General features: G+C 37.4%; 1 long non-coding RNA gene across 1 annotated transcript in view; it reads right to left on the bottom strand.

Moving 5' to 3' along the window:
- Nucleotides 1-26,784, bottom strand: part of LOC140154816 (uncharacterized) — a 107,323-nt gene that overhangs the window by 27,166 nt on the left and 53,373 nt on the right. Inside the window, exons 2-3 of the long non-coding RNA XR_011859315.1 lie at nt 20,843-20,908; nt 8,308-8,356 (exon numbers count right to left, since the gene is read on the bottom strand). This is a non-coding gene — a long non-coding RNA (uncharacterized lncRNA). The remainder of the gene's footprint in view (nt 1-8,307; nt 8,357-20,842; nt 20,909-26,784) is intronic.

Raw genomic sequence — 26,784 nt, 5'->3', positions numbered from 1 at the left:
ATTTACCTTTGGTTAAAAAAGAGTTGTTTCTACCTGGCATTCATTGCATTTTTAGTTATTTCAGAAACCCCGATCTCGTTGCTTACATGCAATATTAAAATATTTGAAAATTAAAACATATGTAGGCCCTACAACCCTAAAAGATTCTGTTTTTCACTTCTTCTGCTAATTGCAAATGAAATGGTTTCAGCTTACTTCACTTGCATCACTTAATTAGGGTTTCACAAATTTGGCACATATGTTGTTGGGGGAAGGGTAAAGATATTTTGGCACACAAAAAGGACAAAAGCAACTTAATCTTTGGATTACCACCCCCATCCCTTCCCCCCTCCACCCCCACATACACACAATTTATATTGCACAGCCTCTAACTGCAAAGCCATTGTCAAATCATGGATCTGTGGTCAACATCCAATTTGGGGATCAATTTACCCATACTGAAAATCTGGGGTCAATCCCCACATGTTAGTCAATGCAGTAGCAGGCAAGCAGCCAGCTAGCTACCAGGGTTTAAATTCCAAAAATAAAATTTTGGTCCCAGCGAAGCCAAGGGGTGGCTCCCACATATCCTCTCTGCTCTAGCAATTCAATTGCTGCCATCAGATCTAGCTCAACAGCCTGGCCACTTGGGGATGCATGATAATGTGTGTTGAAAATGAGGGAAATTGACTTATTTTATGAGGTACCAAGTACTTTCAAAAGTTACATCATTGCTGACAACATACTGCAATGTATTCCAGGTTTCAAATTGAGTTGTGCGGACATGCACTTGGGATTGACTTAGAAATGGCAATCCTCAAACACGCCGATCCTCAAAAATTCTATAACCACCTGAACATGACTATTCATAGCCCTTTGACAGTTACAACATTTTGAATGAGGTCTACATCACTATTTCAATCATTGCATAGGTATTCACATTGCCCCGCAACATGCAAGTTCAATATTGATCACCATTTAAATCGTGCAACAATTGTACTCCTTTTACACACAATCATACATTGTTTAGTATTCAATACAACAATGGACAACCTTCCTCTTGCAAACCAAGTTTGCCTATAGTTTCAGTCACAAAATTCTAGTACTGGGCAAATGGGCAGGTTAAGTTTAAATCCTTTGGTTCAATCATCGGCATGAATCCAAAATACAAATGCCTGCTGGCCTTAATTCCAGCCTTTTAGTTTTAACCCTAGGATAAAGCCGACTTGGGTACTTTGCCATATCAATTTCACAAAGTTCACTGCAGCACTGGCTTTTTATCCCCTTTGCTTTCCGATCTTTTATCAAAAAACACCCAACATCACTTGCAAAATAGCATTTTCGCTTTGGCTATTGTATTTGACCTAATTAAAGCCCCCGCCTATAAACAGATTTTTTCCAAGTGAAATTTGTCTAAGCCCCTCTTTTTGGATGCACCTACCTGAACATTGCCATAAACTGTGTAAATAAAATTGTCATCTAAACATTCTGGCATAGGATGATGAGTCTGACGTCAGATACACTGTATTTTATTGCATGTAAATTCCTAATTTGGACTTCATTTCATCATTTTAATAAGAGCCCCCTCCTTGAAAGTGACGAACGTAAGTGACCTATCCTAGAAATCTGAAGTCAATTGGCTTATAATTCTTTCAAGAGATAATGTATGTATGAAAGGACATTACAAAAACAGTATGCCTTGGGATAGAGGCATAAAAACCACATTTGACAGCATTTATAACAATTTTGCAGAATCTAAATCAATACCTGACAGGATTTGCAACAAAGCTAGCAGGACCTATTACCGCAATGCAATTGAAATAAAAAATACAAAAAAACTCTTGAACGTGTTTGGTGAAACAATAAAACCCATTTTATCATGTTCAGAATCAGAAACCCCACCTGAAGGGACTCATGGCTTTAAAAATAACTAAAATAGAATATGCCAACAAAAACACAAGCCTCATAAAAACATTTTTAGAACTGATTTCTACAACTGTGAGTTGATTTAAGTATTTTAATGGATTTATTTCGCATGTCTGATGACTGAAATGGCACCACATTGCTCTGACTTTGTGTTTGCTGTTATCGGTCATTGACAGCACACAGGATTCCTTAGAGTTTTGAAGCTTTTGCTATATGACATTGTTGTGGGACCACCATCCAGGGCTTGTGTTATTGTATATGGAGCCGCAAGAGCCATGCATCACACAGAAATAAGTAGACTACTTCCCTACTTAGTTTCCTGACAAGAAAGAAAGACACATTTCAGTACATATTCTACCCATTTTCCGGGCCAATTTTAGAAAGCTTACTCAGCTTGTATTTACCTATCTTGAAATCTGAGAGCAGTAAGCAGCACCTATGAAGACAAACATACGCGGACACAGTACTATGAATTAGATCCACTGCTCATCGCAGTAGTTTTAAAGAGGAAAAATGAACTTAACATTAAGATCATAGGGAGGGTTGTGATGGGAATAGAAGGCGGTTCTCGAAACACTGGTTCTCCTGACATGTACTAGCATTTGACACAAGACACACCTACAAACCCCGGGGGGTCATTCCCATTGTGGCCTGTACACCATCCGCGATAATCAACTTTTGAAAAGCACCCTAAACAAGGATTTAAGCCTTGGCTAAAACGATACCCTAAACAGGGATTTTATTCCTTGCATCAAATTTTATACCTAAATTTCATTTCCGCGTATTACCAATTGCAATTTTGCTACCCTTTTTTCCATTTTTTCATGTTTTTGACACTCTAAACACGATACGCACGTATCGTGCCTTAACCCACGAAAAACTACCCTTTTCACGCAATTTTATTATCGCGGATGGTGTATACAGGCCACAATGGGAGTGAACCCCCCGGGCTACAAACTCAACCATCGCCTACTTGAGATACAAATGCTGCAAAGATGGACGACAACACCCATACTGGCAAAGATTGAAAGACATTGCGTTGACAAGGTTTATAGTAATTTAATCCTATTTGACCTTTGACCCATGACACATATGACAAACCTACAATTTCGACCACTGCCTACTTAAAATATATAGATGCTGTGCAGATGGATCCTCGCTAAGATCGAGCGATATTACTTTGACAAAGTAAGGGATCGACACACACACAGACATGCAGAATCAAAGCATTCAAAATATGTTTTATAAAATATGAAGATCACACAGCGGATTAAAGAGAGATCTGTATAAAAGAGGTCCAGATATGGGAAGTTTGGACTATATAAAATTAACTTCACAGACCCAGGAAATACAAAGCATATAATGGCCTTCATTATCATGGCATTACAATTCTTTTCCAATGTAATTTGTTGATTCCCTAATACCAATTGTAAAGATTGTTTCTTCAAGCAGGTTCACTACTATTGATAAAAGGCAGAGTCTAAAATTCCAGTCCATGGATTTATTTGTTGTCATTCTGATTAGAACCAAGGTGAACACACATTTTGTGTAATGTTATCAAACTTTGTTTCAAGGATTGGCAAATGGCAATTGTCAAGTGTACGTGATACATGCATTTTACAAAGTGCATTCAAAAGCTGCCTCTACTCGAAAATGCTATTTTAAGTAATTCTTAGGTAGAACATACTTGTTGCGTCCATGTAACATACTAAGGGGCGTATACGTACATGTATGTATCTTGTGGACCGTGTTATACTGCGTGAGTGTTTATCACAGACCTACAAGCATGCAAATTATTCCTCCTTGGCCAAGAATTATTCAAAATACCTATGATAGGCATATTATAGTATGAGTTGAATCTGAAATTGAAGGAGGCTTTCAGAAGAATCAGTTAATTGTAAGATTTTTGAAAAAAAATCTCACAAAATGTTGCTTTTCACTTGTCACTATAACATATGTGCTTTTATAATTGTTTGCCGAACAAATGAGGTAAAATGAAAGAAAACTGCTATTTCATTCCAGCGCCCAATTGTGAAAACATATATTGGCAAATGATTGGCTAATTAACTGAATTAATCATGGACTTTATTTAAAACATTGTCACAACAACACCTAGAAGGTCTTGCTTCTTTTAAGGGCTGGGGTATGAACGTTTGGACAGTATTTATTGTGGGACATTAGAGCACATCAGACATATCGAATTGCATTCTGAATACAAAGAATGTCATTCTGATATCAAATATTTTTGATTTTTTGAAATTAGCAATTTAATACACATTTTATGGCAAATCATTAAAATTGATATTTTTGATATTTAACAGTACTTGAAGTAAACTTTATAAATCTGATGATTTATACTTAAAGTGTATGTAGGTGAGATGAAAACCGACGATCAATTGAAAATTTTGACCTTTCGTATTGAAGATATGGATTTTTTTCCCAAAACACCCAAAAAATTAGGTCTTTTGGGAAAAAAATCCATATCTTCAATATGAAAGGTCAAAATTTTCAATTGACCGTCGGCTTTTCCTCCCTGCTACATACACTTTAAGAATATGTCATTAGATTTATATAATTTACTTCGAGGACTGTTATATATCAAAATTTGAAAAATATCAAATTTTTATAATTTGTCGTAAAATTTGTATTATATTGTGATTTTCAAAAATGAAAATTATTTGATATCAGAAAGACATGCTTCAGATTCAGAATGCAATTCGATAGGTCTGAGGTGCTCTCATGTCCCACAAAAATACTGTCGAAACGCAATAAACGCTCATTTTAGATCCCTTAAAACAAGAAATTCTGGAAGACAAGGGTATTTTTAAAAATTTTGACAGGGCAGCTATAAGTCCACCCTATCCTTGTATTGAGTTGACTTTACCTCATATCTCACCAGTTATTATGTGTAATGTATTAATGCAATTGAGGTCAGTCATGACTCTCTTTTAGAATGTACATAATGCCTGTTTGTTTTGGCAACAGATGGTTCCTCACAGCTAGGCAAATTGTCATTGCAATAATGCAGTCAGGTTCTAATTTAAATAACTCTATTTTGTCCAGCCAGCCAATATATTGTTTAACCAGTTGGTCTGTGAAGACACATGCTGGAGTCCTGATGGGACCAGGCTCTTGCAATCAAAATGCTAAGCTGAAAGCTTAAATAGCATGCTAGCCTGTATGAAGAGAAAAGAAAGACACAAAATTGCAGAAAACAAGCAAGGGAACGAAAGGCTACTCCCAACAAATTTAGTGTATAATTTTGCTTAGTCCTTCAGTTGAGAAATAAGAAATCAAGCATTCTCATTTCCATGACTTGCTACAAAGGCTGAATTGAATATTGAAATTTCCTATGCTCCAAAACCTGGTAGTGATGTTCCTGGCATGACAAGAAGTCTAGGTTTTGCCAATTTCATAACATGTTCAATTTTTCAGACCCACAAATGTCAGCATTTTCCAGAAAGCTGATCTCAATAGACATTTCAAATTCAATTCCATTTACTTAGCCAGTGATCAGCATTGTTTGGTATTTTCCAGAAATCTCAACTGCTGGGGAAGTGGCTGGAGAAGGGGGTATGTATTCAAATGCATGACCTATTCAACACCACCAGTCCATGCTAGAACTGGCTCAGTTCCTCGGACTATGAGGCCGCGCTTTGCGCGCCCAGCGAGGCCGCGAAGCGCCACTTCAGAAGACTACTTCCAGCGGGTACTGGTCACGGCCCCGGGGGGGTCACTCCCATTGTGGCCTGTACACCATCCGCGATAATCAACTTTTGAAAAGCACCCTAAACAAGGATTTAACCCTTGGCTAAAACAATACCCTAAACAGGTGTTTTCACACCCTAAACAGGGATTTTATTCCTTGCATCAAATTTCATACCCTAAATTTCATTTCCGCGTATTAGCAATTGCAATTTTGATACCCTTTTTCCAATATTTCATGTTTTGATACCCTAAACGCGTTACGCGCGTATCGTGCTTACCCACGAAAAGCTACCCTTTTTACGCGTTTTCATTATCGCGGATGGTGTACAGGCCACAATGGGAGTGAACCCCCCGGGGTCACGGCACTGGGTCCAGGGCTAGTCCATGCCTCTTTGGCAGTTCTTGACCCACAAATGTCAGCATTTTCCAGACAGCTTATCTCAATAGACATTTCAATTCCACTACTATTACTATTAGCCAGTGGGTCAACATCGTTGGGTATTTTCCAGAAATCTTATCTCAACAATAAATGCCAAATCCACTGCTGTTAGCCACCTAAAAAGCTTCATTGGCAAATATCTGGATGCTTTATAATAGTAACATGCTAATGGACTGAGGCCATAGAGGAAAGTGAATGGTGTACTATATACATTTTCCTAATCCTATGACTACATAGTCATGAACAATTATACAAAAATTGGTGAACCCATCTCGAATGGATTGAGAATCTGGGATGGATCAACGTCCGTGTATTAGGGTCAATACCCACTGTGTGTTTGACTGGTGTACTTTGTTGTATCATGTTCACTTCCTTTAATTGTATCAATCTTTAAACAGTTTGAAACCGCATTGCAACCGTCCAAACATAAATGGCCTGTAATGTCAACATTTTCACTTTTTGAGACATAGATTTTGTTCCTCAAAATAAGCTTTCTAATGATTAACAATTAACATGTCCCTGTTGCTTGTCTGCAAGGTAGTATAAAATCAGTAAACAATTTGGGAAACCCTTCGTTTTCTATTGTTTTTCAGCTCTGCCAACATTACACTCACAGCCCATTTGTGGTGGATGCAGACCTAGAAAAAAGGCAATCTCCTTGCCTGGAAAGTTGGTCATTTGGAGGGAAATTTTGCTTTTTTTTGATAAAGAAATACATAAGAAATGGTGGGAAATCCTGCTAAGTTGGAAGGAAATTTATCTCTCTTGCTGGAAAATAAACATTTTTTACAGGCCTGGTGGATGGTCACATTTATTAATTGAATGAACAATGAAAAAGGCTACATCATTCTACATTGTAATTTCTGCCATAATTTAAGAATGTTTTCTAAGATTTAACAGTATTCTACAGAACAATTGAATAAACTTGCACTTTGCTAATGCAGCAATAAATTTGTTACAATCAATTACCTCAAACTTTTGATATAGTGCTCAATGCTCACAAATGTTGACAAATAAAAGAAGAAAAAATACATATTTCTTTCCTTTTCTTTTTTCTTAATACTTAAAGCACACATAAACCCATAAATGCACAGCACTCATTCACCACAGGCTGTGAAATATCTTGCCGGCATTAAACCACATAATCAAATATCTTGTGGCATGCACTGTTCCACAACATGCCCAGCTGACCCAGCATAATATATCAATGCTGCCCTCTATTGATGAAACCACAAGTTAAAATACAGATAGAGGGCTTTTGGGAGGATATGAAATGGCACCTGTTCTTGTCTACAGATTGAACTTTACACATTTGGAACTTAACACACAGGCCTTAGCCAGATGGGGTGCGGTGGGGGCGACATACTCCTCCTAAATCTGCTAAAGATCTGCTTTGTCTGTAAAGAATAGCAAAAATTGGGTCAAAAATGTCAGACGATGGTGGACTACATTATTCACTGTGGCAACAGCCCGGGCAACAGCCAATATCGTAAACAAAACAGACAATATGACGGCAACACTGCCTGGACATTGACGACGTGCGAGTTGTGTTTTTAGCTCTATTGGCCCCGTTACAGAAAAAAATGCACAAAATATATTTCTCATTGAATGTATAAATTTTCACATAAAAATAAATATTTTTGGATTAAAAATGAATGTGAAAAAAAAAAAAAATTATAGCCGGGAGTGAGCGGGACTCGATCTCGGGACCCTATGCACCGCAGGCGACAACCGTTACCATTACACCACGTTAACCGTGAACACAATGGGGGAAATTTTAGGTATATATCATAAACATACCGTGCGTTATTCATACAAAACATTCAAAAAACAGTACTTACAATGAGGTTCACTGGCGAACCTCAACGGATTTAGACTGATAAAATAGTGCTTAATAACATACGTACAGTTTTGGAATAATTTGAGACATTTTTTGTGTTTACGTGTAAAACCAATGACGACGTCAAAATTCAGCCAATCTTGGCCGGCCCCCCCCCCCCTGAAAAATGTCACAGAAGTTGATAAATATATCCCAAATTTCTGTTTAATTTATTAACAAATAAAATCAAAAATTCAAAAAGGGGATACAGGTCTACTTTTGACCAGAATGAAGATTTTTCTAGAAAAGGTCTGCAATTCGAAAATCCGCACCCTGACGGAAAAAATTCTGGCCACAGGCCTTTACAGCCAAAAGCCAATTAGCCATGTAAACTTCAAATGCCATAATCTGTTCATCTCAAACCTGAGATACTTACCAATTCAAATTAGATAGGTTGTCTCCTCTCCTGCCTGATGAGCCACTAACTGTATCATAAAAATAGAAGAAAGAGAAATAATTAACTTCCTTTGTGGCTGGTGTTTATAGTTTATAGTCTTTTAATGCCGAGAACTTTACAGTCCGGGCTTATTTTAATTTTATTACCTGCACTAACAAGAAATCACGACTTAAATGAGCATTTTGTAGATATCCACAGAAACAGCATATTCCCAAAATATCAGTTGATTCTGATGATTATATGTAGAGGCCTATTTAATACATTGCTCCATAGGCCGTCACCTTCATTATCATCATTCTCCTTCGGCTGCGGAGCAGGTGACAACAAAATTTCTGCACGTCAAGCAATCTTTGGCAAGTACAGCTATATCTGCTTGAATACCTTCACCATACCCTGGTTCACATAAATTTAGAATGTAGGTTACATTATGTCTTCTTTTGCCATGACAAATCATGACACTACACATTGCTTTGGTAATTATCAGGTCTAGTGCCAGTTAAAGGAACATTAAGATATTTTGAAGTACTGCAAAACAAGTTAATTTTGTGAGGAGCTCGGACAGATCCGGGAAATTTAATTGATGTGACATACTGACATTACATTTGTGAAGGTATAAATTTGATGCCTGCAGGTTTAGCAAGTCGCCAATTGATTGTAATGAGCGTACCATGCAGATTACTAAAGCCGATCACCGATGTAAATCACATTTGAAGTCATTCAAATAAAATCTATTATATAGGAAGGTAGAACCCACTTTTCCTGATCAGTTTCACTGCATACCGTATTTCGTCAAATAGTCGCCCCCCTCAAATAAACGCCCTCCACCACTTTTTTCAACCAAGATGTTTCAAAAATGCCGATATTTGCATGCTATCTTGCGTAGTAAGCTTACCAAGTTGCGCACATGGTCGATAATAACGTCAATAATTGGCGAAAATCTGGATCAGAAACCCGGAAGTGAGCCAGAAGTCAGTGTTTCTAGTTCATAGTTCGTCATTTTAGTGTGTCTTTTTAGTTTACCTAATGATTTTAACGGGAATTATATCGTTCTAAAATTGACCTTGAATAAACGCCCCTTGGGAAAATGTAACGCTTCGGGCGTTTATTTGACTAAATCGGTATTTGCTATTGATTTTGTGCAGTGTTACAGCTCATGTGATGCGATCAAGCTAATGAGTGATGTTGATCTAAATCGAAATTCAGTTCGCAATTGCATTAACATGAACCATTCTCAGAGCTTTATTTTGCTGAAAACCGCATCATAATTAGACTTTCGGTTCCAGATATATGGCCATTTTAGTGTCGCTCAGAATAAGAAAATAAAAAGGAAGTTGAATTCTATTTAATTGGCTATATCTCAAAATCAATATTCCCGACATCCGACTCATTTTGCTTGATCACATATGTCCAGTTTATGATTTAGACAATCTTGTCATTGTTGATATGAATGTTGTGTGCTCGGTCTCTTAATTTTTGCATCGGCACCGTGCAAATTATAATTTAATAATAGCGCATTACACATGACTATGACGATTGAGGTAGTTTTATGTTTGGAAATGTGCTTCAAAGTTGCAAAAAAAATATATGAGTGTGCCTTTAAAACCAGACCAGTCACAATCAGCATGATTATGTAATCACTCCATTGCAAGAAGCTGGCACAAGGTCACAACATACATAATAGCCATGTGGTGTCCTCATGGGGTCAATTGGGTTGTGTTGTGACTGGGTCACTAAATTCAATAGATGCAATTCAGTCTGTATGGTTTTGGGACCTTGAAGATATTCTCAACCTACATTCATATACAAACAAAGGCGATCGAAAATGGACTCCTTGTTCCAGTTTCAAACTTTTTGATCTGGGACAAGCTGAGGTGACCATTTCATTTAGGCCCCCTATTAATATTTTCATTAATATTTCAAGTATCAAAGGTGGGAGTCAACACTATAACATTGATTCATGAAGTGTTTAACGGTAAAAAACTTCATTGGCAACTTTTTTGAAAATTTGTTGGAAACAAGAAATTCGGCTTCAAGAGCACAAGAAACATGGCAAGAGAATACTTCTTAAAACTTTGTTTAAATGATTTTAGGAGAAGTATGACATACTACTAGAAAGATAATTCGCATAATGGTACATTATTGGCTCTGGAATTTTAGGCAAACTAAAAGTGCTCTCCCATAAAGAATTAAAAATAATGAATATGTTGGGTAATGAAAAATTGGTGCTGGGCAAGAGACAGGAACCAATGAATCAACTTTGCCTAATCTTAACACTGGAAGGTAATTCATTTTACTCTAATGGAAATAATCAAGAACTGTAGGTGACACATCAGAATATATTTCAATTGTTCTAATATTTTATAATGAAGGTACAATGATGTAAATATTTCATTAATTAAAGCCATAATATAATATTTCTGTAAAAATAGATTAGTATATATTTTCCATTAAATGCTAGCTTTTACTGTCAGATATGTCCCCTTTTAATTTTGAGCCGAACAAGTGAGGTAAAGCATAGAAATTGGAATTTACTACTAGCACCCATGCATGTTACTCCCACGGTTGTAATACGGTACGATCCTCGGGGTGCATGTGTATGTGTATCCCGCTCGCCGTGTACATACTTTGCATACATGTTCGACTAATATTTCCAGCGTAATAATAAAAAGCCGGTTCCATCGTTTTATTCAAAATCTCGGATTTTGACAAAACTACAGCACCTAAAGTCTTGATTTTTGCAGAGTATCTTTATTGACTAAAGTACATTACAATCGTGTAAAAACCAGAATTTAAAAAATTTTTTTTTTTTTCTCCTCAGCAAATATTATAATATGGCTTTAAGGCAAAAGATTATCTCAGTGTAGCACTGCAAAGAAACAGTATTGTTCTTTCTATGTATCTAATAGTACTAGGATCAAACTGCATGCTTCATAAGATCAGAGTCATTTTGTGATTACAAATTCGATCTCCTGGGCCTAAATTATGCAGATCCTGAAGATCTATGATATAGGGCACAGGCCTAATTATAAACCAGGGATGTTATAACTTAGCAAGGGGAAAATGTTTGACTCGGAAACATTTGGTAAACAAACAGGTGCGATGAAGGCACAGTATGCTATGTGGGATTTCTTTCTTAATGCACTTTGGGCCCATTCTTATCTATTTCTTTATTTAGCATTTTATTTTTTCTCTGTAGACCTTGGCTTTATCATGTTATGTGTGCATGTTGTGGTGTAACTTCTCCTGAGTCATTCTGACCTTTCGTTCACCTCTTACTTTAAGGTAAAGTGGAAATTTTTGCGCTTCATTTATTTTTGTGTTTTTCGCATTCCAAAATGCTGCAGCAAAAATAACACAACGCAAATATGTTCACTCTCGTGTATAAGTCAATGTACAGACGCTTAAAATCGCTAATTTTGAATCAAGCGAAACAGTTCACAATTTCCAAAAAGCAAAAAAATAATTGCCCGAATATTCCCTCTTTTATGGTATGTACATAAGTCAACATAGAACAGTGTTAGGTCATAATGGATGCTTCAGCCTTGGATCTATTCCTTGTTGCTTGCTCAATCAATACATAGATGATCAATAATACTACAGGGACTGGATACAATATTAATTAATGTTAATTGGTTTATTCAACTGTCATGAAAAATACATTACAGAACAGTCAAATTCGGTATGTTTGTAATCAATGGACTTACATGAAACTATAGACTGCTTCTCTATACAGTCTATAATGTACCCAAGTAAAGCTCAATATGGAAATCCATCAGTCTTGCTGCACCGATCCGATCTGCATCATTTTCAGTTAGAGTGGTTCTGAATCGAGAGCGGTTCATGAAGGATAACCTAAATATTGCAGATTTTTTTTAAAATTAATTTTAAATCTGTGAATTGCATTTTTTTTTTCTTCTATTTAAAATTTTTTAATTTAGGCCCAATTGTTTTATTTTTGTTTGGGGGGTTAAGGGTCAGGCCTATTTGTAGGGTAGGTCGGGTTACTAACAATGTTTTTTAGGCCTAATTCTGATAAATTCCGGTACATACATGTAGGCCTACATCAATATACATCCATACACACTAAAGCAATCAACCAACGGTAACGGAATATCCCCCTTTACTTCAAGGGTCCCTTTCTACATGTTAACCCCATAAACATAACACAAAGAAGAAAAAAAAACCTTGACAAGTGTGGGGGAATATGGTTCAGCAGTGAGTCAATGACAAATCTCTGAAAATTGCTGTAAATAATAAATAAACGGGTACTCCGGTAGGGGAAGAATTTGAAGGAAAAATGTTGACCCTCTTTCAAAAGGATATTTTTTTCGCAGCCACCACAGTCACACTTTTAATTTAATTTTTGTAAGGATAAGATGCCATGTAAGAGGGAAATAAGAAGATCCTCTGCAGGATTTGATCTAATCACATGCTCTGTAACTGCTAATCTGAGCCGGAAGGGTTTCTACAGGCAGCCACCATTGCTTGTTGCCCTATACTGATGACCTCCTATACACAAACTGGCTGCCTGATAGTGACACCGATCAGTTGTGTTTATAATCTTTAAAAGCCAAAGTGTTGGTGATGGCCATCGGGCACAATATCCAAGAGAAATTGATTATTGTCCAGTGTATGTTCATATCTGGGTCATGGTTAGCACATTCAGCCAACATCTTGGACAATTTAAGAACACTGAATTACATGTAGTACTTAGTATTGTAATGAGGAAGCTTATTTAGATAGATCCTGTTCCTCGCTTGTCCGACACAACCTTTACCGCAATACACAGATCCAGTCATTCAACATGATAATAACATAAAACATTCATTTCCCATTTTTGAAACTATCAATATCATAACATTAATATCATTACATTAATGGTCATGTTGTTTTTAGATCTAACTTCAATGATCATTGTACTTTCAGCTTTTAGGAATTTTAAAATAGGAAGATTTTAAAAATTGGGACCATTAATATTCTTATTGAAATAAACACAGCAATATGTTGCAAAAACTGATGTTTTCCAAGTTTGGTGGAAAGAATCTCTGTTTGTGCAAGGCTGCCTTTAATAATTAGCTCCCCTGGGTAATGTTGTGTATAAATGCAATCATGCGACCTCATGGATTGGCCAAAATGAATATATTGTGTCCAATTTTGAATAAGATCATCTGCAAATGCAAGTTTGACCATAAATAGTTGAAAGCCTAGTCATAATTGGCAGTTGAAATGAGCATTTCAAGTTATCAACCAATCAGAAATGCTGTTAGATGACCAGTAGTGTCCAGTGGGAGCTCATGGAGATAAGGCAATGTTGCACTGACCCCTCAACTCTACTGAAAAACCAACTGTAGGAACAGAAACTGCTTTTGAGAGTGACTATCCTGGTAATATTTTGGCAAAATTGTGTAATCACCAAAACAGGGAAACACAAGAGCCTGACTACTCACCGCTGTATCTTGTGGGGGCGTTTCGAAAACATGTTTCCGTCTCGTAATTTGACACGCAAAACAATCCTCTGTCAGTTTTGGTTCATTTGTTGTATATCCTAATTGATGTGTGTTGTTAACAACAAAACTCGCTCAATTGGAAAATCAAGTAGCATGCATGTGTCTGTCAAGTTAATGTGTCATTTTTGTTTCAATCCTAATTTGTAAATGTTTGGATACTTCAGTGTAGCATCCGTCCAGTGTTGAATGTGTCAAACCATCCATGGCAATAAAAAGGTGAAGTAGAGTCAAACCTGTATTTTACAGGACGGAGTGCTCATCTCTCTTTCGTTAGCAATTAGGCCAGATTCCACTGTGAAATGTTGCTATGGGGAGCGGGGATCGCCACACCCCCTCCACAGTGAGTATATTACCTTCCCAGCATTTAAGACTGCTGATACCCATTTATACAACAGAGTGGAGAAGAGTACTAGTAATCGAGATAAAGTGCCTTACTCTTACTCAAGAGCACAACACGATGGCGTCACCGGGGCTCGAACCCGCAACCTTCCAATTATAAGTTGGAGCCTGTTCCGCTCAGCCACCGTGCTCCCTTGCAATAGTGATCAATACCAAAATGCACTTGTGACAAACCCTCACAAACAGATTGGGACCGGTGAAGTGTGATGTCGGGTATTGCGGGTAATGTGACTGAACCTCACCATCGACCACCTTTTGAAGTGGTTAATATAGTGGTGAATACGCGGTGACGTTCGCGTTACAAACAGTTTGGATGAAGGTCACAAAAAATATTTTCTGGACTTCCGCCCTCCCCACTAAATATGCGAGTAATGAATTGTTGCGCTGCATTTGCTTTTAAATGCAGGGGAATAAAAGTGTGGTAGTGCGAGGTGCTCAGTATAAACATGCTCCAAGTGAAGTGTACATGAGGCTTAAGTTTATAATGCAACAACAGCCACCATCACTATAGTGGACAGGATGACAGGAAATTGGCTGGTAACTCTTGTGTCACTTATGTCAATTGAAAGTGATGTAATTCAATCTGATGCTACCCACAGCACAAGGTCTCCACCATCTAAACCACAAAACCTGTGTTCACTGTAGTTTATATCATTCCTATTATTAATTCTTGGACACATTTTAAAGTAACAAGTGCATCCAACAAGTATATGATGTTGTAAACTACGCACGACTTGAAAACAATTTAGCCAATCAACCTACACAATGTTGTTTACTAACTAAACAGCCGGTCGCTAAGGTTGGAGCTACTGCGAAATATACATCACAACGTCAGGCAGATCGTGTCCGAGAATTAATTACAGCAACAGTAGCTGTATATGGCCACAGCAAAGACACCAGGTCAATCAAGCATCTACATGTATAGCCAATGGTGACCATGATGATGCGGAGGTTTCGGCTCGTGCCCATCGTGTGCAAGCTGAAATTTGTAATATTGTGATCGGAGGGACCTGGACCAGAACAGTACTAAGTATGTGCGACTTGTTATGTATCAGTTGAATTTCACAACAGGGCTATGATTTCTAACTACACCTCCAGTAAGAATTCGAATTGAATGAACACAGCTTTCAACTGCTGTACTCGATCCAACCGTGATCTTATATCGCGTATTTCAAACTACAACATGAACGCACGACCATGGATACAATACTAAGCAATCACGAGAGCGTTGCCAAAGTTGGATGCGTCACAGTCACACAAGTGTACGCAAAATATTTTCATGCTATGTCAGGCTGTGTTCATTCAATCGGGAAGTCCCACTGTAGAACCAGCCCTGTTCCCAAACAAAGCCCCTCGAATAACGAGTGAAGAGATCTTAGATCATCATCACAGGTATCAGAGTCCAGCACAGAGCCTGCACTAAGTAGACCAAGAATTACTTACTCCTGGCATAGGTGCATTCGGCCATTCACACATACACAATCAGTTACTCTTGCCTGACAAGGAGTATACATGCTACTCCTGGTAGAGTAATGGGAGTAAATCATTGGAAGGGTCATTGACCATAATTCATATGTCATATGCCACCCATTGCTCCAACTATAGTGGTCAGTGCCAGCTACATCCATTACACCAACTACTTCCAAGCTATATTTTTAGGTCACTGCCATTACATCCCATCTGACCGGAATTCTGTGGCAACTCCTGCGGATCCTGAAGTCAATGCCATGCAAATAACATTGTTTTTTGTAAGAATTGCATGCCTGTGGTAATTGTTTCCTTTATTTCTACACTATCAGTTTACAGCGATTGCGCAAAATGCAATATTGTATCCATCACAACCCCTAGAATTTATCCAGGGAAGCCAAGTTTTGCTACACTACACTACCCAGATGTAGGAAGAAATAAAAATCTCACTCCTAACCTTTTCATCTCTATCATATCTGTACTTGACCTCTGACCCGCAATGCGTCCTTGGAGACATGCAATATTAGGCTTTGTTGTTTTTAACTGGGAAATAATCAGCAAGAGGCATCTCCCTCTAGGCAAACAGACAACTTCCAGTCTGCCATTCCCAGGGGGCAGTTTAACTCTACTGACGTCAACGAAAAAACTCGCAACTTCCATAAACTCATTTACAGAGTTACAACTCAACATATCCAATCCACTGATTCAAGGTAACCCCTGACCTCTTCTGCGAAAACTGCAATATTTGACACTCAATATCCCTGGTGGAAGGTGCCACTCTGTGTCACTTGGGACTTTGCACCTGGGGAATGGTTTTTTGCTGTTACCAAAGGTTTTCCTAAAATTGTTTTGCATGAGATAGGTTTTCATGTATGCACAGTTTCTAAACTCATGCAAATTCTCCTACCAGATTCATAAACATCGCATGACTTGTTATCATTGCCCTACTGGCCCATCAGCTACAATCCTTTAGTGTGAAATTACCATGAGGCCCTTAGCCAGGGTGCAGGGGTATGACACACTCCCCATAATTCGGCTAAGGTCTGCTTTGTCCATAAATATTTGCCAAATTTGGCCAAATATGTCAATTATAGAGGGTAAAGGTCCGCTTTTGGCCAGAATGAAGATTCTGTTGAAAATGCATTTCAAAAATCCATACAGGGCCGGGGTCTGATATCCATCAAATGGAATATAAATTTGTATTTATGTAAGCCTTCACATTATTATTGGACAGAAGTCACATCTATAATAAGTCAGTTAATCAGATCAAGGTCTATCGCAGGGGAAAAATGTGTGTTTTTTTAACAGACAATAGAAGAGAATCGCTCCAATCAATCTACACTCCACCAAAACTAACCTTGATAATTAAATAATAGAAACACTTGGGCTGAGTTCTAAACTTCACTACAATGTAGTGTGAAAACTATAGTGTTTGGGGCATTGGTTTCTTCTGAAGATGACATTAGAACCCGGTGACAAAATGTAGTTTGCTTTTACCGGCTCATATAACAATGTATACCATTGAATCAGATCCTCCGGGTGAGGAGAAACAACAATGTATAAAAGCCAGTAATTCCTCCCTGGATCTGGAAGTAATTGGTAATGATGCCTCTATGGCTGGATGGGACTTTGCTGGAATGTGATTTTTCTCCTTGCAATTTGCATTACAGAAAAGCTTCAGTGTCACATTTTGATAGATAGCCTTGTCCACTAGGATCACACTTCCCAAGTAATGTCCCGATAATTTATGCATATTAGCTAATTAATTATAAATATCCAAATTAGATGGTGGCTTGAAACCACCACTGCATGAAGGTTCCCATATTGCAGTTTTAGCCAAAGTTTGGTTGCAGTTGTATTTAAAGTGTTCATATCACAGATCATGCTATCATAAATAGATGTCTCCTTTCGGATAACCTAGAAAAAAGAAAGACTAATTTTGAGGTGAATTTGACCTAAAAATCAGTGCCCCAGTGTTTTACATGCATGCTGCCTGCCACATTGAAACAAGAAACAAACTTTTAGCTGTCAACAGATGGCACTATAACCAGCACCAGGTGGTAATGGACAGTTATAAAGGTCTATTCAGCGATTTCTCATTCGGAGAATCATAAAAAAAATTATCAAAATTTAGTTTTTGCACCTTTGTTAACAGCCAAAAAGCCGCATATTTGTGACATGATCTGGTCCATGGGGGGCAAAGGCGGCAAATTTGAAACTGTGATAAAGGTAAAAATATGGAGTAAAAAATAAGAAAATACATAAGAAAATAGACATCAAAAAACTTCATAACATTAGAACCAAGTATGCTAGACCTTTGGTTATTTCAGTAATGATAGCCTATTGTATGTATGATGTAACTCAATTTTCAAAAATGCCTCCTTTGGCCCCCATGGACCAGATCGTGTCACATTTTAAGACAAATATGCAACATTTTACATGAAACTATAATTTTTCTACATTTAATTTAGCCATATGTGTTGGAAGGGCGCTTCAAGTTTGTCAACACTGCTATTTTCCTTGTTTTTTGCCAAATTATTCACTTCCAAAATATCTAATGACAATTTTAATAACTTTTCCTTTAATATCTTTGATTTTTTGCTGGGATCACTGAATACATTGTGTAGACATTTTAAATAAAATAAGTAGGCCATTATAATTGAAGAAAAGAAGAACGACCCACATAAAATGACTTGTGTCAAGCACATGCATGTGCGCTTTATGGAATAAATACAATATTACACTTGCCGACAATTTAGGAAAGGGGGTGTTCGCTATCCAGCATCCGACATGCACTGGTGCAAGAAAAAATATCTAGAGCATCAGACTAGATGGCTGTCTCACTGCCTTACTTATCCTTGGCAATTCACATTACAATTTCAGTTAGTAATAACAAGAGTTGGGCTTTAGTATTACTACTAAAAGGAGCTGGAAGTATTAGATCACAATTTCTGGATCACAGAATCTCCTATTTTTGAACTCGGCAAAGTGTGACCGCTAATATCCGTTATGATTATATTCAATTTTCTAAATGGAACAGAAAACTGAAAAGGGGTTGCTTTTGGTGCTACGCCAAATTGGGATCGAGCCAACAGCGTCTAGTGAACAATGGCTATGATTTCTTTTCTATGCTGTTTTTTCTTTCTTTTCATTCTTTCTTTCTTGAGTTTGACTCCCAAGTTTAAGCAAGGTTGATACCAGAGAACGGTGAAAACACCATTGTGGGTAGCAATTTATGGAGTCAATCTCAGGGCAGAAAGGTAAAAATAACTTGTATCAGTGCAAGGAAAGCAATTGGATAGCTTTGATTACATCTGACTCGCTGGCCAAATAAAGTTCAACTGAGTGAAAAGGTATTCCCCACATCATATTATGATGAAGCAGGTAGACCTATATCATAAGTCACCTTCTAATTTTGGCTTTGGTACTGGATAAAATGGCACAGTTTATCCTCAGAGCTCAGATAAGAGAATACCGTACCTTAAAGATTCGCCTAATGGCGCACATGGGCTCCTCTGCCTTAGGGTTCATTTCACGTTCAAATAAGCAGAGCTCTCTCATCTGAAAATCCCAACCAGAATGTAGGATCTGCGCCCTTATTTGCTGGTTGGATTTTTATGGGAGGGCACTTTTAGTTTGTGCCTAAAATTCAGGTTTTATATCAAGGAGCCCATATGAGCCATTAGGCGAATCTTTACAGTATGTGCATTAGAAACAACTAAAGCGATTAAGGTGGAATAATTATGGCAAATTTTCTGGAAACTAGAAAATGCTGTGAGCAAGTCTTAAACAGATTAATTAAGGAGGGCAAAGTACATAGGCCTACTGATCAATACGGCTTTTGTTTGAAGCAAAACTGACACATATAGACTGGATCTGCAGACATGCAATTATCATAAGGCAGAAGAAAAAATTGTTTGCTTGTCAATGAAGTTGGGTCGGTCGTTCGGAAGTTTTGGCCCATTCATGTTCTATTTCCCCATTCTTCCTTGTTTTCATGTTATGTCAAGAGTCAAACATTAGGCAGATTGGTGTAACCTTTGCCCTAGATAGCATACCAAAAGGATATTGGCAAGGTTTAGTAGCGGAATTATACATGTGAGCCATGTAACCATACAATCTGATTTGCACATATGCAGCTAACAAACCAAGTGGTATACTTTTTATGTGCAAATTGACAGTTGATGACCCACATATCCATGCAGGATGCACATTTGAAACATCCAGTAAGTTTCTGTATCATAAACTGAAATCCCATATTTTACACATAACTAAGAATTCATATGAACTGTAATCAGACCACTCCTGATCAAACAAGTATACTATGTTGGGCTAATAGGGCTAAATACAAAGCAATTACACCCATTTGGACAGGAAATGCGATGAAAAGACGGAGATGTGGGTAATTTCAACTGTGGACTATATCCTTGTGACCCACTTTTATTCTTCTTTGAGCTTTGTTAATTGTCTAACATTGTATTATTTTGTGTCAAGGTTGTCATTCAGCCAGATGCATTTAAATAATAAATTGAACTCATAAAATCTATTCAACTGGCCTCATGTTTCAAACAGGCTATGGTCGTTTCGCACCTTATTCTACATGTAGGTGCATCTTTGGGCAGTCTGTTGATCTGGAGGTCTAACATAGCCTTACACTTCAAAGGGTTTCAATCAGGTAAGCACAAAAGTTTCAGAGGTGTGATTGCCAGTGTGCCCTCTGGTGGTGCATAGATCAAGTTGTGGGAGGTAGACCCTACATGTAAGTAGGACCGGAGTGATTTCACAAGTTGTTGGCCGGAGAAATTGGTCCAGAAGAATTTGAGTCAAGAAAATGATAATTTAGCTTTTCGTGGCTTATTGGGCAAATCTGGCAGCAATATCACCAAATTGGCCCCGGGATTGGCCCATGCTGAAAATCCTTAGAGGGGATTGCTGAGCACCAATTTCACTATGACCAGGTCTCCAATTCCGATTCTCTGATTTTACCACTCCGGGTTTCAGAACAGATCCGCATATCAATTTTATCGCAAAACGTCACATAGAATCACGTCATTGGTCAGCAACATACTTGGATTCACATAACTTGTTCAGAAAGTAACGCATGCAAAATCAGAGAAAATAATTCTAATGGCACAACTCACATTTTATGTAGCTTTCCCATGTGCAGCAAGTGACTCATCTGTCAGAATAGTATTATTCCTTGAACTCTGCAATGAAAAATCAAGATAAAAGATTAGGTCAGAAAATTTGAGGTAAATGTATCAATCCAAATACACTGAAAAGAACTGACATGAAATAGTGAACTTTGCTGTGTGAAAGCACCATATACCTACCAGTACATGAGCAATGTAGAACATTACCCACGGAACAACATGTACTTGTATTAGGCCTACACCATTTCAGGAGACAATAGTAACTAACCTATACCATAGCAATAGGTGAAAACAATTATTTTTGAATATATCATGCTGCACTACAAGCAGGTTGCACTCATCACCTGTGTATGTCTGCAATCATAGATTGAATACAATACCGTAATCAAAGATCCCGGGGGGGTCACTCCCATTGTGGCCTGTACACCATCCGCGATAATCAACTTTTGAAAAGCACCCTAAACACGGATTTAACCCTTGGCTAAAACGACACCCTAAACAGGGATTTCATTCCTAACATCAAATTTCATACCCTAAATTTCATTTCCGCGTATTTAGAAATGGCAATTTTGCTACCCTTTTTCCAATTTTTCATGTTTTTGACACCCTAAACGCGATACGCCAGTATCGTGCCTACCCACTAAAAAATCGACCCTTTTACGCGTTTTCATTATCGCGGATGGTGTACAGGCCACAATGGGAGTGACCCCCGGTCAAAGATACTACATGTGATAAGCATGATGGTTCAATGCAGAGGTACCTACCGTGTGAACGTACTAGTGTAGTGCGGTATAATCACAAATTGTTTTCACCTATTGCTATGGTGGTGAATGGTCCATTTGGCTTCCTCAAGACAATGACAGTATGCATGTACAGATGCACCGCCTTCGACTACTCCTATGTATAATCCCACTGGGTTTATTAATTTTTCAAAATGAAAAATTGAATAACATTAAAATCAAGCACACATGGTGTTTGCTAGACACAAAGAAGTTGAATATTACTTTCAATTATACCACATGATCCTGACTAATGAGAAAGTCCCTGAGTGAAAACTGAGACTAATCTTAACTTATTGTCTACCAATTCAACACTTTATTATATCAAGGCAAGGACATGAGATATTAAAGCCAATTCACAATTTCAGCAATGATTTAACCAGCCATGCCAGGCATATTAAAATATCTAAATTTGGATATGATTACCCAATCTGAGTACTGCAAAATTTGTATGGATGTCTAGGCAATACTACATGAAGTCTGTCCTACAGACGGTGCACCTGTATTATCCATAGGGAGATAAACTACTGGGAACCACACACTCTTGGACACCATAGCTCCACCTATTCATGGGGCATCACAGTTTGTGACTTGCGGCTTATGTCCCCCTATCGCGAGTAGTCTTTGACAAGACTAAGGCAAAACTTGATTGTTGGCAAAGACGATGAACTCAGTTTTATATCACTAGGCTTTCTGTGTTTGAAGATCTATGGTTTTTATTTTGATTCATGTTAACTGTAGCATATTTTTGGGAATACTCATAGTAGGCTCATAGCCAGTCAGCCCCCCCCCCCACATTCAAATTTATACTTTTGTCAGAGTGATTTTTTTTCAGAATGTCCGTATTTTGGCTTCATGATGAGATAGGCCTACATCCATCTTTTAAAACATGAAATACCAAGTTGTAACAATTCATTTTGACAAAATGGCACATTTTCATAATATTTTATTTTCATCTTGCATACTATTCAAATTTACAAGTATGTTGGTCTGTGAAAGCATTTGGGTTATTTTATGTTGTATTCTTTAATTGTGGCAAACTTTTTCTGATACATAATAAACTTAAAATGTGAATTGGAAGGCACTAAAATAACAAGACATGCCAAAATGATTTCTCACTAACTCTAATCTGGATTTAAAACAAAATTTGTGGAAAACTTGTTCAACTCAAAATTTTTGAATGTCCCTTTAATATCCTTATTTGCCAAATCCTGGATCCACAACTGTACATGGTTGCAAATGAATGGATTTGTTTATGACGGTGAGCAGCAGCACTTTGCTTCCCAACCGTAATTAACATTTCATTGATATTTTTGTACGTCCATCCGGCTTGAAACCCATAACTGACGTTAACTGCATTGGATGGCTGATATTTATGCATGAAAGAAGTTGCTGTTGTGGATATAATCTATATCTTATATTCTTTCACTTTCAACTTCCTGTCAATCTGAAAATGTGATCAAATATTGAAACCCATACATGCTGAAGTGTACTAGATTGTACATTTTCTTTCCTCAAACGTGTCTTCCAGATGCTGACACCATTTCAATAAGCTCATGTCAACTACCTCAACACAATGATCTACCCATTCTGCATTCCCATACTTTGCATCATCGGACTTGTGTAGGAAATTCAAATATGATTGTATTGGACCATATTAGAGGTATGACCACCCCGATAGGCGATAATACACCCGACCCTTGCACTTGATGCATGCATGCAGATACATCCCTCACAATATGCATTAGGCATGTGTGGGACTTCCAAAAAGTGATCACTGTTTTCAAAAGAAAAGTGTGTTTGTGCAAATTATCTGAAAAAGTGGACCTAACCCCGCTAAAATTGCCCTTTATTAGACTTTTTAAAATGCCTTAACACCAAGAAGTAGACATTTGGTCAATCTTTCTCTCCCTTTTGAACCTTTCTATTGGAAAAAATAGTATAGAGTGGACTTTGTGAATTTAGGGTTGGGATGTTGTTGCACCCCCGTCAGTGCATACGGGCCTGATACCCACCCACCCATTCATACACATTCACTAGGATTTATAAATGAAGTCATCTTGTAACACTTCCAGCAAGTCAACTGGCCTGCAAGGTACAAGTTCCTAAACAAACCAGCCAGTGCATGTCTGTTTTTGTTGGCCAATCTATGACGAGCCCACAGGGCAAGAAGTCCACAATTGAGTCATTTTTCCACACCCAGTTATCTCTCGTAAATCTCTAAGGACTTGAACCTATCATTCTGTTGTGGCAAATGCCCCCTTCCTTGAACGCTTCCTGCTATATTACTGGAAATTATTCAGTTTTATATGAGAAAAACAAGTAAGCACTGAGAACAAAATGAATGCTGTTTTGGCCTGACCACTCTAGTCTGAAAACCATACATGCATGGCTATTGGCTAGCCGGTCACAATGTTAAAAAATAAAAGAAAAAAAAAAATCAAAATTAAAGTACCCAAATAAATACTACAAGATGAATGCATGATCAGTCAGTTTAAATTAAAACATCCGTGAGTGTTTTGCCATTTTCTGTTATTTAAAAGCTGTAATATATTGTCATCAACCTTTTAGGTAACCAATACCAACAGTGTTAGGAGGAAACTTGAATAGCTGCCGGTGCGTTTATTAATTTTGCTCATTCTTAGTGTACGGATAATAACCCGAGGGGGAAATCACTGGTTTAAATGAACACTTTCACAGGCTTTACCCACTCACAGCAGCAGTCAGCAAGGGCATGTACACTGGCCATCGTACTTTGTCAGCGTTCAGCGCCCTCCACTAATATTACTCTCTCCCTGTTATGTATATCGCCGATTGGATTTCATCCCATCCAGTGTTTTGAAAAGATTTTTTTATTAATTTGTCCACATTGGTGTTTACAGATTTAGAATCGTTGCCAGGAACAAAACCCTATGCTTAATCAGCTTTGCTAAGTTAGTCACAACATTCAAACCAATAATCATATGATAGAAATAATTGCTACAATTGTGACATTTCGCTTAATTAGAAATACTTCTTGCCTAAAATCTACGATAGATGATAATCTTGAAAAGATGGTATTAGCAGATGGAGGTGCTTTGCTAGACTGCCGCTCTCTTTATGCTCAAGTTCAATATTGTGAATTTTTCAGCTGCAAATTGTAATACTAAGCTATTCCAGTTGAAATCCATACACCCCCTATGGAAGACATGGCTATTTAATCAATCTTCCACACAGGTGTGAATTCAAATGGGGTTACCTGAATGTGTGACTTCATTTGAAATCCACCCCCCCGTGTGGGACATTAAGGCTATGTCTTCCACAGAGGGTGTATGGACTCCAACTGGAATAGCCCTTTCTATTATGAACATAGACACATCACGTTTATTACTTGATATGTGCCCAGGCTATAGGCCGAATTTGTTACTTGATTGCTTACTAAAATCATTGTCTGTGTGATTTGTTTGTATCGCTTGACCTTGGTTATATGCTAATTAGTTACTATCATTATAACTTAATCCTAGAGTAATTCTGACCATGAGATGACCAATGAGTCACTACATGGATTAATCTGTTCTCACAAGGCTATTTCTCAGAATATTATTATTATAAACAAATACAAACAACCATATTAACTACTTTGCAAATATTTAAAAAATATGAAAATATGAAATAAAACAGAAGTGAATGCAGTTCCTCTCCTACGAAGACAAGAAAGAAAGAGAGCGATATTATTTCATTCTGATTTGAATTAATACCATAAAGGCGGACATTTTTGAGTTGTTATTTTTGTGGTTGCTACTTGGAATGTAAAAAACATGAAAATATATGACCACAAATATTATTAGTTTTAATAGGGGATGATTAGGTAAGAAAATCTTTTTAAAAAAAAATTTCAAGGTCTCATATCAACTAAACGAAGCACCAATTTTATTTTTAGTTTCAACCTTCGTCAGCATCACTGTTACTGAAACTAATTAATTAGGTGCCCGAGGAGAAAGCCGTGTCAATCCATCTGTGTGACATTGGTATTTTTGAAACTAAGTTTTCCCATCCACATTATGCACAATATTCCTTTGCGCACCACCACCGGGCAACATCAACCAGGGAAATGCCCTAGTTCCAGGCCTCCCTGATGATTTCTACTTCCACAAGCTTGCCACCCACTAGCACCATGCAGTTCAAACTAAAGAGATTTGAATTCGATCGGACGTTTATGACCACTTTTCCACTTCAATTTTGATTTTTAAAATTACATACAATATTAACATGAAGCTGCACTTGAAAACATGTTTTCCCTTTTTTTTAGAGCAAGCAATATAGTATGACTATCAAATATGTCCAAATGTCACCTGCTCGAGTCCCTTGACGATTACAGCTCAAATGTGGAAGGTTCGCTATGTCAGAGGTTCGCTATGTCAAAAATATTGTTGGCAATGTCGATTGTCGAATATGAAATAAGGTTTACTATTGCGAATATGAAATAATGTTTTGCTATGTTGAATATGAAATAAGGCTTGCTATGCCAAATATGAAGTAAGGTTCGTTATGTCGAATATGAAATAAGGCTCGCTATGTTGAATATGAAATAAGGTTGGCTATGTCAAATATGAAATAATGTTTTGCTATGTTGAATATGAAATAAGGTTTGCTATGCCAAATATGAAGTAAGGTTCGTTATGTCGAATATGAAATAAGGCTCGCTATGTTGAATATGAAATAAGGTTGGCTATGTCAAATATGAAATAATGTTTTGCTATGTTGAATATGAAATAAGGTTTGCTATGCCAAATATGAAGTAAGGTTCGTTATGTCGAATATGAAATAAGGCTCGCTATGTTGAATATGAAATAAGGTTGGCTATGTCAAATATGAAATAATGTTTTGCTATGTTGAATATGAAATAAGGTTTGCTATGCCAAATATGAAGGTTTGTTATGTCGAATATGAAATAAGGCTCGCTATGTTGAATATGAAATAAGGTTGGCTATGTCAAATATGAAATAATGTTTTGCTATGTCGAATATGAAATAAGGTTTGCTATGTCGAGTATAAAATAAAGTTTGCTATGTCGAATATGAAATAAGGTTTGCTATGTTGAATATGAAATAAGGTTTGCTATGTCGAATATGAAATAAGGTTTGCTATGTCGAGTATAAAATAAAGTTTGCT

Source organism: Amphiura filiformis, chromosome 6 (assembly GCF_039555335.1).
Source record: "Amphiura filiformis chromosome 6, Afil_fr2py, whole genome shotgun sequence".
Lineage (NCBI taxonomy): Eukaryota > Metazoa > Echinodermata > Ophiuroidea > Amphilepidida > Amphiuridae > Amphiura > Amphiura filiformis.
This window is presented reverse-complemented; position numbering and strand designations above follow the sequence as displayed.